The sequence below is a fragment of the Phacochoerus africanus genome, chromosome 5 (assembly GCF_016906955.1).
Source record: "Phacochoerus africanus isolate WHEZ1 chromosome 5, ROS_Pafr_v1, whole genome shotgun sequence".
Lineage (NCBI taxonomy): Eukaryota > Metazoa > Chordata > Mammalia > Artiodactyla > Suidae > Phacochoerus > Phacochoerus africanus.
In genome coordinates, this window is record NC_062548.1 from 137,165,134 (window position 1) to 137,182,506 (window position 17,373).

Consider the following 17,373-nt stretch of genomic DNA (forward strand, 5'->3'; position numbering starts at 1 on the left):
TAAATGATATCCTATTTCTTTCTCTGACTTACTTTACTCAGTGTGATAATCTCTAGGTCCATCCATGTTGCATTGTTTCGGTGTTTATGGCTGAGTATATAGTGTTCCATTATGTATATATATCACGTCTTCTTTTGGGTCTTTTTGCCATTTTCTTGGGTCACTCCCACAGCATATGGAGGTTCCCAGGCTAGGGGTCGAATTGGAGCTGTAGCTGCCAACCTATGCCACAGCCACAGCAACACGGGGTCCGAGCTGTGTCTGCAACCTACACCACAGCTCACAGCAACGCTGGATCCTTAACCCACTGAGCAAGGCGAGGGACCGAACCCGCAACCTCATGGTTCCCAGTCGGATTTGTTAACCGCTGTGCCACGATGGGAACTCCTATCACATCTTTTTTATTCAATCATCTGTCAGTGGATATTTAGGTTGCTTCCAAGTCTTAGCCTTTATAAATAGTTCTTCTATGAACATGGAGTTGCATGTATCTTCTCCAATATGGTTTTCTCTGGATATATGCCCAAGAGTAGAATTGCTGAATCATATATGGTGGTTTGATAATTGGCTTTTTAAGGAACCTCCATATGGTTCCCAGTTTACATTCCCACCAATCACCAATTTACATTCCCACCAACAGCGTAGGGGGGTTCCCCTTTTTCCACACCCTCTCCAGCCTTTATTTGTTTGCAGGCTTTTTGATGATGGCCAGTCTAACTGGTGTGAAGAGACACCTCACTGTAGTTTTGATTTGCCTTTCTCTATTAATTAGCGATGTTGAGAATCTTTTCGTGTGCTTTTGGCCATCTATCTGTCTTCTTTGGAGAAATGTCTGTTTAGATCTTCTCCCCTTTTTTTGATTGGGTTGCATTTTTTTGATATTAAGTTGCATGAGATGTTTGTATATTGTGGAAATTAACCCATTGTTGGTTGCTTCGTTTGCAAAGATTTTGCTCCCATTCTTGGGTTTCCTTCGCTGCGAAAAAGCCTTTAAGTTTAATTTGGTCCCATTGGTTTATTTTCATTTTTTATTTTCATCACTCTAAGCCGAGAAGATATTGCTGCAGTTTATGTCAAAGAGTGTTTTCCTCTAAGAGTTTTATAGTGTCTGGCCTTACATTTATGTCCTTAATCCATTTTGAGTTTATTTTGGGGTATGGTGTTAGAGAGAGTTCTAATTCCAGTTTTTCCAGCACCACTTAATGAAGAGACTGTCTATCCTCCACTGTATGTTCTTGCCTCCTTTGTCATAAATTAGTTAACCATAGGTGCTTGGGCTTAATTCTAAGCTTTTTATCCTGTTCCACTTATCTATATTTCTGCTGTGTGTGTGTGTGTGTGTGTGTGTGTGTGTGTGTGTGTGTGTACGTGCCAGTACCATGCTGTTTTGATGGTTGTAGTTTTGTAGTATAATCTGAAGTCAGGGAGCCTGATTCCTTGAGTTCCAGTTTTCTTTTTCATTATTGCTTTGGCAATTTGGGGCATTTTGCCATTCCATACAAATTTTAAAATATTTTGTTCTAGTTCTGTGAAGAATGTCTTTGGTAACTTGATAAGAATTGCATTGAATCTGTAGATTGCCTTGGGCAGTGTGGTCTTTTTAACAATATTGATTCTTCCAATCCAAGAGTTTGGTATATGTTTCCTTCTGTTTGTGTCATCTTTTATTTTGTTCATTAGCATCTTATGGTTTTCAGAGTACAGGCCTTTTGTCTCTTTAGGTAGATTTATCCTTAGGTATTTTATTATTTTTGATATAAGAGTCAAGGGGATTGTTTCCCTAATTTCTCTCTCTGGCTTTTCACTGTTAGTATGTAGAAATACAAGAGCTTTCTTTATCCTGTAACTTTGTCAACTTCACTGATGACCTCTGACAGTTTTCTGGTCACGTCCTTAGGATTTTTCCATGTCTGATATCCTGTCATCTGCAAACAGTGATAGTTTTGCTTCTTCCTTTCCACTTTGGAGTCTTTTTTTTTTTCTTCTTCTCAGACTTCCACGGCTAGCCCTTCCAAGACTATTTTAAATAACAGTGGTGACAGTGGGCATCCTTGTTTTATTCCAGATCTTAGCAAAAATGCTTCCAGATTTTCACCATTGAGAATGATATTAGCTGTGGGTTGTGGCCTCTGTTGTGTTGAGGTAGCTTCCCTCTATGCCCGCTTTCTGGAGAGGTTTTTTAATCATAAATGGATGTTGAGTTTTGTCAAAAACTTGTTCTACATCTATTGAGATAATCATATGGCTTTTATTTACAGTGTACTGATGTGGTATAGCACATTGATTGATTTGCAGATGTGAAGAATCCTTGCATCCCTGGGATAAACCCCCACCATGATCTCTTCTTTTATATTCTCCTTCTTCATTTGAAAGGCAGGTCCTTCACTATTTTCCCAGCACCCCCCAGGCCTTCAAAACAGCTGGCAGGCAGAGGTATGGACACGGCAGGGTTCCCTGGCCCTACTGTGTGGACACTGCAGGGATGTCCAGGTCACAGGCTGCCACCAGCCCTGCTGGCTGAGACCCACTCTTATGGAACTGCCAGCCCAAGTCCTTGATTTTGTAGAAAACCTTCCTTCTAATAATTTTCTATTTCTGGTTTTATAACTTTTTGCTCATATTTTAAAAGTACAGAAACGCCCTATGTTCAAGTAGGAATTTTCGCGGCAGCTCCTTGCAATGTGACACTTTCTTCTTCAGTTCAGGCTGTTCAAAGTTGTAACCAGAACATGACATGAATTTTATTAGCAAAAGAGTCAACTGAGCTGTCTTTCATGAGATGGATGAGTGTGTGTGTTCAGGTTTTTTCCTCACAGACTTGGAATCGACGTTTGTCAAAACCTGAAGAGCATCTTACATTGACTCGTGAGGAAAGACACTGTCATGGAGTAACAACGCCGAGAACAAAGGGATGGAAGCAGAGGCCGGATGGAGGCGGCTCCTTCTCACAGAGCAGGGCACTGGGACAGCGCTGCTGGCCGCACCCAGCTCCAAGCGCCTTGGCAGGCCGGTCACCACCGTTCCCAGGGACGAGGCGCCTTGGCCATCGTGTCCTCCTGATAATTAGTGGAGCAGAATGTCTGTGGTTGAGGCCCATCTCTGACCTCACTCACTGCTGCCCTGATAGACTCGTGCTCCTTGATTGATGGCACGTTAGACTTTGGGTTTTCTGAGCTAGTTTTTCACGCATGTTTTTTTCTGCTGCAAGGTGGTGGCTGGACCTCTCACCGCCATCTGAAGGCCCTGGGCAGAGATTTCCCGCAGCTGAAGGTTCTAGTCCCTTGGCAGGGCTTTCACAAGTCCCATGTCGGAGGTTTAATGAATGTCCCGCTCTGGGAAGCAGCAGTGGGCGGCTGGGTGGGGAGCGGGAGACGCGGCCTCCGCGCCGAGCAGACCTCGGGCTCCGGGCCTCACTGTCGCTGCCCAATCCCGAGGCTCCCGTCGTGATGGAGCGTCTCCAGGGCTTGGCTGGAAACGCAGAAGGAGGCACTGGTGCCAATTCCCGGGACGAAGCACCGCAGCTCCCACCACTTCCAGGGTCCATCTGAAGGACGACAGAAAAGTCTTCCGGGTCCCGTCTCAGGGAACAGGCTGTCACCTAGGTCAGACAGAGGTGCTTCTGGAAGCCTCTAACTGTGCCCTTGTCCTGGGAGCTCAGCGTCCCGTGAGCACGGCTGAACCCGAGGCCACAGATGTTTCGGAAATGCTGAGTTCCACTGATGATCTCGGATGATGCTGTCTTACGGTCCGCATTTAAATTTTATTATCTGTGGAAAACTGTTTAAAAATCAATATCAAAGGGTTTTTGTAACTGAGCTGCACAAGCAGTACTTTGAACCCATGAAACCCTGGGCCTGCGTCTCCATACTTAGCACGTCCATCTGGTCACAACCCTGGAGCATCATGGTTCTGGAAACTCCTGAGCAGATGCTGGTGGAGATTTGCCAGCAAAAGTCTCAGTCCACTTGGCTTTTCCACTTTGCTGAATTCTAGGTTCAAGCAGTATTTCTTTCTTTTCTTTTTTCTTTTTTATTTTTTTTTTGGCTGCGCCTGCTGAAGTTCCCAAGCCAGGAACTAAATCTGAGCCATGGCAGCAACCCGAGCCACAGCAGTGACAATGCTGTGTCCTTAACCCACTGAGCCGCCAGGGAGCTCCCCAAGCAGGTTTTTTTTTTTTATTTATTTTTATTATATAATTTTAAATGGTATTTGCACTTGATTTTGCCTCTAGGAATAACTGATGAATGTTTAGAAATATCTCAGTCATGTATAAATAGAGAATGTAATTTCTAACGGTTATTTTCCCAAAAAACATTCTTCCTCAAGCAGTTTTAAAGGGATGTTTTCCAGAGGCCTCAATGCCCCCAGCAGGAGCCTGTTTCTTTCACTTAGTCTGTGTGCTTTGGTCTTTCCAAAGCCTTTGCTTTAGCTGTTGCTCTGAAGTCCAAGAGTGAGGACTCATCCATGCAGCACCTGCCAAGGCCAAGTGCACACAGCGTGTGGCCACTGCAGCTTGTCGGTGAGGGAAAAACGAAGAGAAAGCCTCGCTTTCCCTGTCCTGCATGTGGACCAAAGCCCCCGGCCCACTTGGAACTGTTTGCAGGACGAGGCACCTTGACCTGTGAGCTGAAGCAACGGGTCAGGAAGATTCTTTCACTGTCACCCTCGTCACCGCAGTTAATCACCCCGTCTGGGACTCCAAACAACCGGCAAACGGACCTCAGGAACCTGCAGACGGCCGGGCCCTGCTGGGACTCGGCCGGCGCCAGGGGCTTCCAGCCCTGCCACCTGCAGCCTGACCCCCAGGGCTCTGGGCCTGGACCACTGTTACCCCCAAAGGTCCAAGGATGAGCAGCCAACACCAACAGAACGTTCATATTTGGAGCCACGGAGTGGCCTCTCTGCTTCAAGGCCTGCCCACGTCTGTCTGCATGGAGCTGCAGAAACCCTATTCTTAGAATTCACTCAACTCTATCAAACCTACTCTATAAAATTACCAAATTATCCTTCACAAAGTTCTGATAAGAATAAGAATCTTTCTGTTTAGCAAGATTTTAAAAACTTAGTTTTGTATTTTGACGGTATGGAATACGGAATAACTCACAATCGGTCAACTGCCATAAAATTTGACCTGTGAGGTTAAAAAGACAAGCTGCTGTTTTTCGGAATCTTTCTTCATTCTTTGTATTTTTAATGTGCTAAAAAGTATAATATTTAAAATAAAGCCAAATGTTAATAGGTAAATCTGTATCTACATCAGAAAACACCACTCATAAAAGCGTATAACGGATGGACGTACCATAAGAATCAACATTTTTAAGGGAAAAGATGATTTTTAAGAATTAAAGGACAAGCGGGTCGAAGATGACAAAGGTCGCGTTTGTAACATTCAGGTCTTCAACTGATGGTGCGCTTTCGGCTGTCCTTTTGCCTCCTCTCTTCGTATCGTGGCAAAACACACACAACTCGGAACTCGCCGTCTTCACCACACTAAGTGTGTGGCTCACTTCTCCGCATCAAGTTCATTCGCGTGGTTGCGCAGCCGTGGCCACCCTCCGCCCTGGGACCCTCCTCATCTTGTGAAACTGAAACCGAAGCTCTGTCCCCGTCAAATGCTGACTCCCACCCTGCCCGGTCCTGGCACCTGCTGTCTCACCTTCCGTCTGGATGATTGTAATGACTCTGAATTCCTCATATAAGTGGACTCATGCAGTGTTTGCACACTGGGCCTTTAAGAGGAAGAAGAAGCACTCGTTACAGAAGTTTTTCATTTTATCTGATTCTAAAACAGACTTCTTTGCGTAAAAAGGAAATTGTATTAATCTGATTTGCTACCACTACATAAGTACATTTCAAAAGTGGCTTTTACCAAAATAATAATAATAATAGTTTTAAAAAGCAAGTTTTTACTTCAGTTTGAGTTGTCTACACTTAGCCTGGGCCCTCTGGCTGGCTTTTATAAGCTTGAAAGCAAAGCCAGTCTCTTTGGAAAAAGGTTTCCTCCTGGGGAGTTTATGGCTGGGGGATTGGAAACAGGATCCAGAGACTTTTTCACAGGTTGCACTTAAGCCCCGAGCAGACCCTAGCTGGGAGCGCAGAGAAATGTGCTGTGTGTACCAAATGCTGGAAGCTGGTGCATGTGTCTCGACGCTGGGCTCCGTGGCATCATCAGGTTACCGATGGAAGGTCTGTCCGCGAGAGCAGGAAGGAGCCACCAGACACACGGACACGGGACATCTGATGGTCATTTGTTCTCTGAGAAAAGGTCCAGTCGCTGCTGAGCGTGCAGAGAGCTGGTCTCTGAGCCAGACGAGGGACCCAGCAGCGAAGCCGCGAGGAGGCCACGTGGCAGGAAGCGGGGGGGCCTCTCCGCGGTGACCTGCGCTGAGCACGAGCACACCCTGAAAGGCCAGTCCTCAGGCATATGTGAAACAGAACGAATAATGTCATGGAGACGGAGAGAGAGAGAGAGTTTTTTTAAAGGAAAACAAAACTTCAGAGCGCCAAGATTTTAGAATATAAAACAAATTGGAGCGATTCCATAGATGTACCTTAAAAATAATTTGGCCTAATAAAATACACTTGGTCTAAGAAAACGATGAAAGCCCTCGCATTTAATGAAGCCTCAGCCAAAACAGCACGAATAAATCTAACCTCATCTCTCAAAACTGTATTCTTGGACAACAGAACTTCATAATCCTGGATGGAATCCATCGTAAACTGAATTTTCTTAGGCTGTGGTGAGTGTGTGGTCCTTCACCATGAGAAAAACACACAATCTGATTTGTTGAGGTTTTAATTAAATCAAATTTCAAAATACATTGAGCGGAATAGATATCTGTGTGAAAAACATTAATTCATGCTCAGGGGGAATAAAAGTCAGGTAGGCTGCTATTTTCGAAGCAGCGTATAGAGACCGGCCAGTATAAACACGGGGGCTGTCACTCTTCCGCAACGATGCTCTGTTTTCCACACGCGGCCGCCGTCACACTCGGCCCCGGACGTCCATCCGCGAGGGATCCTCGACGGGAAACGGCGCCGCCGAAGAGAACCGCTGAGGCCGACGGCCCCCCGAAGCAAGAAGTCCAAGCCGTTAGAAGGAGAACGTTTTATTCCCTTTGCTCCAAAGCCTAAAATTAAAGCAAACGGCTCCGTCAGAACCCACGCCCCTGGAGAGGAACCCCTCCGCCTCAGAGGCAAAGGCCCTGCGGAAGCGGTGGTTCTCCAAGGAGGGACGCGTCGTCGTGACCCTGGGCGAGGACCGTCCTAGGGAGCTCAGGACGCCGGGCTGCCCGGGCCTGCAGCTCAGGACGGCCTCCAGGACAGTGGGCTTGGAAAGCGGGAGCCAGGTCCTGGCCACTTCTTGGAGGAAAGGAGAGCTTGTCCCCGGATGGCCGGGGGAGGACCCCATCACCAAAGCCGGCCCCTGTGGACGGCCAGGTGCGGGGTGACGAAGCCCTTCGGCCGTGGCCCAAGTCAAGGCCGCGGCAGGGGGTGGGCAGGAGGACGGGAAGGTGCCTGCGTGGTCGTGGAAGCGGCACCGGGCGCGGCTGGCCTTAGGGGTGACGCGATCGCACTTCAGCTCATCAGTTTTCACGAGCAAATGGTGTTCACGGTCTATTTCTCGTAGCCTTTTAGGCGATTGATTTCCATCCTGCGGGCTCCTGTTCAGTCCTCGAGGCACGTCCTCCGCCGAAGGCTGGCTTTTCTTTCTGTCTCCGTGCTCACCACCACCGGCCACAGGTCACGGAACAAAGCAGGCCAGAAGTTTGAGATTCGGAGCCTCCGTTTCGATTCGTAACTGGGGCTGATCTGTATTTAGACAACTAGCTGTGCTGTGTTCCCGAGACGCACCCGCCTCCGCTCTGGGTGTAGCCGAGGAAACTCCTCGCAGAACCTGGTGCGTGAGAACCCGTCTTCCACCTCGCGGGCTGGGTTGCAAGTGGGCGCCATGAAAACGCTCGTCCGACGGATCGGTGCTGCTTCAAACCGAACGTCCACTGTCATGCTGCCATCCAAGCAATCTCTGCTTGTGATTTTGGAGCAGTCGCGGAAATTCCTGGTCTGCCTTGTAAAAAGGACTGTTTGCCACTTGCTTATCAAAAAGGCAAAAATGAACATCCAGGGGACTAAGCCCTCCTGGGACACTCAGCTCTGACCCTTCTTGATCCCTCCTGCCCTCCAGCCCCACTGGCCTCTCACACCTGCTGTCACCACCTGATGCTTCTTGGCTTTGGAGGTTTATGCCCTTTTATCCAAAGTTTTCATGGGCTTGGCAAGCATCAGAGGCTAAACCTCTGCCCCCAGCGTGTTCCTTTTATACAAGAACAGGGCTTGCTTTTGTCAGCCCTTTAAGAGGTGACCTGAAGACCAGAGCAACGCCTTCCCTGTGGCGCCACAACCCAGGCGGCCTGCACAGTGGGGGGCGGAGGGGGTTGTTTGTGCACCTGCACCTTCCTTCTGCCTCTGTGTCTCGGCCCACAGCACCGTCTCAGCCCTCCTGTGGCAGCAACCCTCCCACTTTAGCTGTTGGTGTGGGCTTCGGGGTTAATTCTTTAGGTGCAGCTGTTCAATTTAGTTGAAAAAGCACCAGGAAAGTAAGAATAACATGCAAAGGAAAGCGGTTGTGCAAGGGGGTGAGGGGAAGCCTGGGCTTTCCAGACGTTCAAACACCGTTGCTCCCGGAAATGAGCAGCAAAGCTAATAAGCTGCTCGTCAGACAGAATCAAACTTAATGCCCCGCGCAGGCAGGTGCGCGCATGCCATCCAAGGAGCTCAGTGGGAAAACGGCCTATGTCCCAGGACCTGGTAAACCAGACAGTTCCGATGAGACAGTAAATCCCACGCTCCCATGGGTACTGACCTCCAGACCGCGCCAGAGTCCCGGCAGACTCGACACCAAGGACAGAGGAAACGCTGCCGAGCGTTTCCCCACCTAGGAATAGCCAGGGCCATACCTCCACTCTCAGACCACCTCAGACCCCCCAAGGCTCCCGGCTCCCCACCTCCCACCTCCCCGCCGGCTGCCCGACCTGCTCAGTGACGAGAACAAGCGTGAAAACCAGGTGACACACCCAGTGTCACAACTCTAGAAGCGGCAAAGCCAGGATCTGAACTCAGATCTATGCAATCTGCATTCTTTCCACTGCACCAGGCTCACAAAAGGAAATAATTCACGTTAATTATTAAAGAGTCAAACCTGAACCAGTCCGCCGGCCGTGGCTTTTTCAGAGTTGATCAATTTCACTGCAAATGGTGGCGAGAGCTGTGGGACAGGGACCCTCAAACCCGGACGCCGGGAGGCCCCTGGGCTTTGCTGAGAGGCCAGTGCGGCCCATCTGCTGGCATTCCGCTCATCCTGTTTTCACAAAGTCAAAAAAGACATTTTCTAGAATGCTCCAAAGCTGAGATTCTCAAGAATAACGTTTTAACATGTAGTTTTTATTGTCCTTGTTAAATGCGCCTTTTGTAAAACAAAGTTCATCGAATGACTGATTTGATGTGTGAAAAATCACCATCTCTGTCCAGAAGTTTCATCTTAATTTTAAAAAGTTGCCATTGAGTATCTAAAATAGGAAGCTGAAATATCCAGTTTGGTGACGTGCACATTAAAGGCTGCCCTGACTCGCTGGCGGTTCACCCCTGAAAACCCTCTGGAACCCACCTGGTGCCGGGACGATAATGGACTCAGTGGCAGCAGCATGGGGGCCGCCCTGGAAACTGCAGCTCAAGCAGTTCCTGTGATCTGAGCGGGAGTTCAGGGAGCAGCACCAGCCCACTGCTCCTCAGGCAGGACGGGTGCCGTTGGGAGCAGCAGCCTCCCGCGCATCCAGGTGGGGCTAGTGCATGCATCGCAGTGAGATCACAAATGGAAGTTATGGCGAGGCAATCGCGGGAAGGCTCTGTAGGAAACGGAGCTAAATAAAGCCTATTTGCCCCCCTCCTTCTCCGTCCTCCCGACTGGAAGCAGATGCAATGGCTAAAGCGCTAGCAGCCATTTTGTGACCTTGAGGATGGACGACACACAGAAGGGTGGAGCAGGAAAGCGGAGAAAACACCTGGGTCCCTGCCGCTTCCTGGAGCCGCAGCCCTTGACTGCCCCCCTTCTGGCTCTTCTCTGTGAGGGACTAAGCCTGGGGGGGTTGGCTCCTCTGTCACTGCGGCTGAACCTTGAGCTACCGGATACCTCCTGAAAGGAAGGGGGGTTTTTAGTAACGAGGTGGGGTTAATAACAAGGAAGAGGGGTTTTTAATGACAGGAATCAGTCAGTTCTAGAAGGAAGGGGGTATGAGTCTCGTACGATCATACCATGTCGAGGCAGGCCCGCCCTGGTGTTGGTGCCCCTGCAATGGCCACAACGGGCGTGCTGGTGGGGCAGAGGGCAGGGAGACTCCTGACCGCTTCCTGGGAAGGCCAGGGCCTTTCCGGCAAGAGGCCAGCAGGCATTTTCCTGGCTGTTGAGGACCATTGGAAGCGTTAATATTGGATTGAAATTGCTGATGTTTGACCACATTTCATGCCCAAAATATGAATTTTCTAATAGTCAACTTTTATCTTCAGCATTATTTTAGCATTGTTATTGTTAAATTTCCACCATTTTTATTTCTTTCCTTTTTCAAATTTTACATTTTTATATTAGTTACTACATATCTTTTTTCTAATCACTATTTCTATTATTGAATTCCTATTTCTATTATTGAAATTTATGTTATATCCATTTTAATACTTTATTTGCATATTTCTATTATTGAAATTCCTATTTCTATTATTGAAATTTCTATTTCTATTCCTATTTCTATTATTGAAATTTATGTTATATCCATTTTAATACTTTATTTGCATATTTAATCTCCTTATGAGTTTTATACTTTTTTTTTTAGGGCGACACCCGAGGCATATGGAGGTTCCCAGGCTAGGGGTCAAATCGGAGCTGTAGCCGCCAGCCTACACCACAGCCACAGCAGTGTCAGATCCAAGCCACTTCTGTGACCTACGCCACAGCTCACAGCAACACCAGATCCTTAACCCACTGAGCAAGGCCAGGGATCGAACCTGCATCTTCATGGATGCTAGTCAGATTCATTTTCTGCTGAACCATGACGAGAACTCCTGGATTTTATACTTTTAAAACTCTTGATTCTCTAACTTTAACCACCTTTTATCTGCCATTTCGTGGTACATGGTTTCTGGTCATTGCGAAGCAGCACACCAGGTAAAGGCTGTGGAGGGTCCCGGGACGGTCGGTGGGCACTCCCACCTGCCGGCTCGCCACCCGCTTCAGCTCCCACCAAGGATCGCTGGGGATGAATGCAAAGGAAAAAGAAAATCTTACCCTGGGGAATCGTATGTCTGAACCTGAAATGTGCCTTTTCTCTCCGTGGGTCAAAGCCCCTTGGACTCCCGGATATGGCTGCATACCAGGGATCCCCTGGCCTCAGGTTTGCCAACTCAAAGTCCCACGGGGCCAGGCAAGGCGTGACCCCACCGCAGGGGCTCAGCGCTGATGCTGGCCGGAGAGGAGACAGGGTCCTGCGGGCAGGAGAGGAAAGCTGAGGAGGGAGCTTTGAGTGTAAATGCTACGGTTTGCAAAAAGTGTTCGCTGGCTTTTCAAGGCTGTGAGGGCCACGCAAACAAGTCTGTGAGCCAGATGTGCCCCAAAGGCACTGCCAGTCCTGAGGAGCAGTTGCCATCTCTGAGCCACGCATCCTCACCTGAGGAGGCCTCGACGCGCTTGAGCCAGGAAAGGGGCCTGGCCTCCTGGCACGAGGTCAGCAGGACGTCTGCAGACCTGCCGTTTCCACGACTCGCCCCTCTTCTCAGCAGGGTTGAGGCGAGTTCTGTTTGGCAGCAAACTGCAACACCAACACTGATTAAGCAGGGAGAGAGAAAGAGGAAAATAGAATGAATATTTGCAGATTCCTTCGGGGGAGCACACAGAGCGGACATGCACGCTTTCTCCTGGGACTATACCCAGCCTGTTAAAGTGTGTCCCCCTCTTGTGTTCTGGGCTGAGCCACGTCTAAGCCTTGAAACAATCTTTGCTGTTTTATCTAGTTTAAGTCTAGATAGAAATTGGCCTAAGTTGTATGCCTCCTGTCTTTTCCCCTGGACGAAATGACACGTGGAAAGAAGTCTTACCCAGTCGGACCCATGGAAATTATAGAGGGCCACGCACTGAGGGCACGCAGAGTTTCAGAAGGAAAAGCAGTCGAGAAAAGGGTCCTGGCATCTCCCCAGCTCTGCCCACCACCCACCCGCTGTTTCTGGGTGCCTGGCCCGTGGGGTCAAGTGCACCTTTAGAATCTGCCTGGGCCTCTGTCCGGAGCTGAAGGCCTGTGGGCAGCAGCAGAGAAGAGAGCAGAGGGGTAAGAGATCACCTGCTCTCCTGAAGGCGTCTGAGGCCTCCCCGCCCTGGGGGTGGGGCTTGTGCACCGTCTGGACCAGGAGATAAACAGGCGGCCGAGGACCTGCACGGCAGGTGCGCTCGCCAGGACCCCGAGGCCGAGGACCTGCATGGCAGGTGCGCTCGCCAGGACCCCGCTGGGATCTCACATTTACTCAGTGATTGGAGGCCTGCAGTGTTGGCTCTGCAGTTTTTAAGAGCTGAAATATTCTGAAATAAATGATGAAATGCATAGGCACTTTGAGATCAAGTGTAGCCTCTCAAACCCTCATTGCAATGGTGTCTACAAGCTCGCAGCGCCCCCCCGGGTTCTGGCCCCTCCTCTGCCGTGAGCCTTCTCCAGCACCAGCGCCTCCCTCACACTCTGCAGGCAGGACACATGGTCTCTAGAATCTGTTTCGTGCTCATCTAACAGAAAAGTCTAGGGGAAAGCCTCACCTTTGAGCCTTGCTCTCAGCCACCCATCAGCGCTCGAGTCATTGGTCTGGGAAGCAAACTGCAGGGACTCTGCTTCGCCCATGACATCGGAGTCCTGACGGTGCAGCCTTTGCCCTTCCCGCCCGGCCAGTGCCCCCGCAGGGACCACTTTCCCTGCTCCTTCCCACACTGTGGTTCATCCTCAGGCTGAGCTCCGCCGCCCCAGCAGGGCCTCCTGCGCTTGGCCCGCAGGGCCACATGGCAGCCTGGCTGTCAGGACCGCCAGCGATGACAACAGACACACGAGGTCTCTGAACTCTGGACTCCAGCGTCCCGCCGCCTGCTTTCTGTCTCCTCTGGAAGATCCAGCAGTCATCAGGGCTGCCCGCTCCCAGACCACTGCCCTGGTCACACGACCCCTGTCCTGCCCAACCCTTCTGGGTCACGGCAACTCCAAATTCCAGCTGCTCAGGCCACGCACTTGGGAGCCACTCTGTCTTTCTATCTGCCTCACCCTCCAAAGCCAGTCCAGCAGGACGTCCTCTTGGCTCTGCTTCTAAAATGTCTCCAGGACCTGGTCTCGTTCTCACCTGACCCCACCAGTCACTCCTGTGACACGCTCAGATTTGCTCTGGCATCAAATCTGAGATTTTGCTCAAAATGCCAGTTTATATCCTTGATTAACGTCTGCGATTTGGCAAATCTTATAATTCTCAATTCCTCAAATGTGAGCACGGCGGAGCTCAAATGCCAGAGACAGGTGCATCTACACTTTTGTTTGAACATAACTGCCTGCCTTCCAGATACTTTTATTAAAGTAAACAAGCAATGGAGTTCCCACCATGGCTCCGTGGTTAATGAACCCGACTAGCATCCATGAGGACGTGGGTTTGATCCCTGGCCTCGCACAGTGGGTTAAGGATCCAGCATTGCCATGAGCTGTGGTATAGGTTGCAGGCATGGCTCACGTCCTGCGTTGCTGTGGCTGTGGTGTAGGCCAGTGGCTGCAGCTCCATTTCGACCCCTAGCCTGGGAACATCCATATGCGATGGGTGTGGCCCTAAAAAGACAAAAATAAATAAATAAATAAGATGAGATAAACAAGCAATGATGCAGTGAGCTCCACGTCGGACTGAAGTGGGCTCCAGGTGGGCCTCTGCCTGGGTCTCCTCACCCGCAAAGGGGGAGGCTGGGCCAGCCTTGGGTGGGCTCTAACCCTGGCCCTGAGGCAGCCCCTGTGACCTCAGGACCTCTAAGTCTTCTCCGGGCTCCTCCGGCCGGGCAGCCCCCGCTCCGCTACACTCCGTCTCCCTCCGGCAGCCGAGGAGCCTCGCTTGCTGCCTGGGGCCTGACTCACAGTCCGTGAAGATCTCGCTGTGGCATCGACCCAGGCTCGGAACGAGGTTTGCACCATGTCTAATGGATTGATGGAGCTAATAAATGTCAAGTAGCCCTCGGAGTCGCTGCTCTGTCTGGAGGGCTGTGCTCCGGTGCTGACCGTGCTGTTCAGGCCCCACGCCGATAGCGGACGGTGGAAGCTCGCGTGCACGCTGCCTCTTCCTCATCCCGTAGGCGTGGTGGGCACGCCTTTCTCCCATTGTGTGGGTTGTTTTTTCACTCTGTTGATGAGCAAAAGTTTTCAATTTTAATGAATTTCAACTTATCCAGTTTTCTTTTCCTGCCTGTTCTTGGTGTCATATCCAAAGTCACTGGCAAATCCAATACCATGAAGCTTTCACCCTGCACTTTCTTCTAAGAGTTTTACACTTTTATCTCTTACATTAATTTTTTTGATCCATTCTGGATGTTCCCTTTGTGGCTCAGCAATAACGAACCCGACCACTATCCATGAGGCCTAGGGTTTGATCCCTGGGCTTGCTCAGTGGGTTAAGGATCTGGCATTGCTGTGGCTGTGCCATAGGCCGGCAGCTGCAGCTCTGACTGCACCCCTCGCCTGGGAATTTCCATGTGCCGCAGGGGTGGCCCTGAAAAGACCAAAAAACCAAAGAAAGAACTTTGATCCGTTTTGAGTTAATTTTTATATACAATATAATATAAGGCTCCAACTTCATTCTTTTGTATGTGGATGTCTGGTCTTCCCAACACAATTTGTTGAAAAGACTGTCCAGAAACTCCTTATTTAAAAAAAAAAATGATTTTCAAAGGAAGCATTGTTAATGTTTTTTTAATTTAAACACCAATTTTTATATTAAAATGCAAAAATGTTTTTCATTTTTGTGCACATTTTTTGTGCATAGGGTAACTACGTCTGGTGGTGCACTGGGGACTTTTTTGCATTATCTTGAAGGCTCAAAAGGGTCCTGTGAAATATATTCTTTTAACAAAGAATATATTTAATTATATTAGATTCACTGTTATATCATCTACCTCTCTAAGCACTGGATTTATCAGTGAAAAAAGCAGATGAAGATCCTGGTTCCATAAAGATTAATTCTAGTGAAAGAGGCAAATAATAAGCAAATAAAACCTACGGGATTACAGGTAATCCGTGTGCCGGGAGTGCAGACGAAGAGAGGAGCTAGGATTTCCGGGGTGAGAGAGGGTTGCGCCCTAAAGACAGGCACCAGGCCTCGTGGGAGAGACGGCGGGGTAGAGACCAACGTTGGTGAGGCAGTGAGCCCAGTGATGGGGTGGGGGACCGTGCGTGCCCCTAGGCCAGCAACATCGCCATCCCACTGGCGACCAGCCGTCGAGACGGGTCTGAGCCCAGGCTAGTTCCCCCAAAGCCCACGCGTCCCGCCCTCCACACACTGGTCAGGCCCATCCTATGGGAGCTTCGAGCACTGGGGATGCTGGTTAAGACGACAGGCTGAAGGGGAGAAAAAAAAAAAAAAAAGGCACTGCTCCTCCTGCAGCCACAGCACCTCCCGCCCGCTCTCCCGACTCAGATTCACCCGCCAGCACGCCTCCTCCAGGGCCGGCCCGCCACCCTCACTCGCGGAGTCACCTGCCAGCGCCTCTGACAGCACCCATCCCTGTCCTTAGCCTTCCACAGTTTTCAATCGCGGACCGACCCCCACCCACCCCAGCACAAGGTGGTAAACCCAGTGCCCAAGCTGTCCGGGCAGAGCAGAAGAGTCACGGGATCCGGGGACGCGCACAGGAAACCAGCCCTGCCAGTGGGTGCTGCAGTCAGGCCCTGTAGAAACAGTGCCACCTTCACCATCTTACCCCAGGCACTGGTCACACTCCAAACTGTGAGCCCACCAGACCAGGAACAGGCTGCCTTGTGACCTCAAGGCCCCTCGGCTCCAGGGCAGCACCTGGTGAGTGAATGTGACACCATCACTGAGCTTGGTGGCAGCAGGCCAAGGACAAGGCAGGGACAAGGTCAGGGAGTCACGTCAGAAAATGGTCTGCTTCTGATCTGAAGCGCTGTCTCCTCGAGCCTCCGATCTCGGACGTTTGCTCTTTAGGTGCGACGTAAATGATAACGCGGATTGGTTTTGAAAGAGGCAGAGGTCAAGCTGCCTCCTTTGGCGGTTTTCTCACAAGAGAACAAACGAAGTACCTCGGTGTAGACGAGGTGACCCGCTGGCCAGGAGCCAGCGAGCCTGGGGCCCAGCTCCGCCCCTGAGGACGTGCAGGACCCACCTCCGGGCAGCAGTCTGGCCGAGCACCCCACGTCTGAGAGGGTCCCTGAGACGCCCTCCAAATCAAAATGCTGTGATGCTAATTAGGCTCTTCTTTGAAATTTTCGGGAATGTCGTCACTTGAAATATGATATTGGTGATGTCCCAAGCTAACAAATATTCATGAAAGAGCCCCCCTTTCCATGTGGGCCATATGGATTTGGAGTCTCGCTCAAGGACAGTATTTGGATTTTGGAACAAATACAGCATTATTTTCTGGAACAACTAAAGTGCTCTTATTGTATGTACTTTGAGTATTTGTAGACAAAAATATAGATGTATTTTAAGAATCGAAACAGTCTCCAGGCCCATTGAAGCTTTGTAACTACATCCAGGATAAATTCAAAGACATCCGTCATTCCGGGAAAGAACAGACACCGGGACCAGGAAAGGCAGAAAGAGCCACGTCGCCTGTCCGCCAGCACACCTCCTGTTCTCCGCCGCCGCACGGTGGCATTTTGGACTGATGACTCCTAACTGAGGGGCTGTTCTGCGCACGGAGGGCACCAGCATAGCCCTGGTGCTCGCGCCTCATTAGATGACAGCACTCTCCTCACACAGGAGAGCCTAAAGGCCCCCAGTCCGGGCCAAAACGGCCAGGGGGCGCGGGGATGGCGCATGGACAGGAGCCCCGTGTCTATATGGACTAAGCGCAGGACCCTCCGCATTGGGAAGCAGCCCCTGCCCACCCCTCCCCGGACCACAGAATGAGCGCATGCATCCGCCTGGAGCAGTAAGAAGGCCGTCTCAAGGCCCTCTGGCAGAATGTGCAAAGCGGCTCCAGCGCCTCCCTCCCAGGGAAGGAATCAAATCAACTACAGCTACCGGATGCCAGATCTAATCAGATGCCCAGAGAGGGCGCTACTTCTGCCAGATGCCACTTCAAAGGTAAAGTTATTC

The 17,373-nt window shown here is 50.2% G+C and overlaps 1 long non-coding RNA gene across 2 annotated transcripts; it reads right to left on the reverse strand.

Moving 5' to 3' along the window:
- Positions 1-6,594: 6,594 nt before the first annotated feature.
- On the reverse strand, positions 6,595-13,680 carry LOC125128382 (uncharacterized). Of its 2 annotated transcripts, XR_007135218.1 has the most exons (5): positions 12,378-13,680; positions 11,712-11,866; positions 11,333-11,529; positions 9,200-9,358; positions 6,595-7,130 (listed from the first exon to the last, which is right to left on the reverse strand). It is a non-coding gene; the product is annotated as an uncharacterized LOC125128382 (long non-coding RNA). The 2 variants fall into 2 exon arrangements; XR_007135217.1 differs by having other exon boundaries at positions 11,333-11,866.
- Positions 13,681-17,373: the final 3,693 nt, after the last annotated feature.